The sequence below is a fragment of the Tigriopus californicus genome, chromosome 10, assembly GCF_007210705.1.
Source record: "Tigriopus californicus strain San Diego chromosome 10, Tcal_SD_v2.1, whole genome shotgun sequence".
Classification (NCBI taxonomy): domain Eukaryota; kingdom Metazoa; phylum Arthropoda; class Copepoda; order Harpacticoida; family Harpacticidae; genus Tigriopus; species Tigriopus californicus.
In genome coordinates this window covers 15,023,939-15,024,680 of record NC_081449.1, presented here as the reverse complement: position 1 = coordinate 15,024,680, position 742 = coordinate 15,023,939, and positions in this window count along the sequence as shown.

Genomic DNA, 742 nt, shown 5'->3' with positions numbered 1-742 from the left:
AGCCACGGTGTTCAAAAACCCTTATCAAGTTTCCAGAGAAATTCCCAAACACATATTGACATTTTTCTACCCCAAAAAGTCATAGGGAACACCTTTAAAATTATTGTTTTATGGCATTCTAGTCCACATAAAAAACTTACATAACTAAAAACATTATAAAAACTAAAAAATTCAAAAATCTACTCAATGTAAATTAGGAGCACACTTAGTTAGCTCTTGAATGTAATTTACGGTATCATCTATATCACCGCTACTTAGTTACATGGGATTTAGTGGTCCAAATTTCATCGTTTTTAGCCCCAAAATGCCCCGGTCATATGTTAATTCAATTTCCCAAAGATATAATATCGATTTCCATTATTTTTAATTTTTTTTTTAATTTATCTTAAAAGGATCCAAGGTACATTTAGTTGAGTGGTCACTGAAAATTTCACAAATATCAATGAAGGCTTAAAGAAGCTTTTTTTAATCAGTTTCAACAAAGTCTTCAAGAAACGACAAAATCTATAACATTGTTTGTTGCATGTATTGCCTTCAGAATTCAAGTGAATGCATAACTAAGTGTACACATGATGATTTTAAAACACATTTTCAAAGATTACACTTTTAGTGTGTTTTAAGTGACATTATATAGCATTTTTAGCTATTGTGAGACTGTGCAAGAAAAGGAAAAACAATCTTTTGTTTTTGTGATATTGAAAATCGATATTAATTCCTTGGGAAATTGAATTAACATATAACC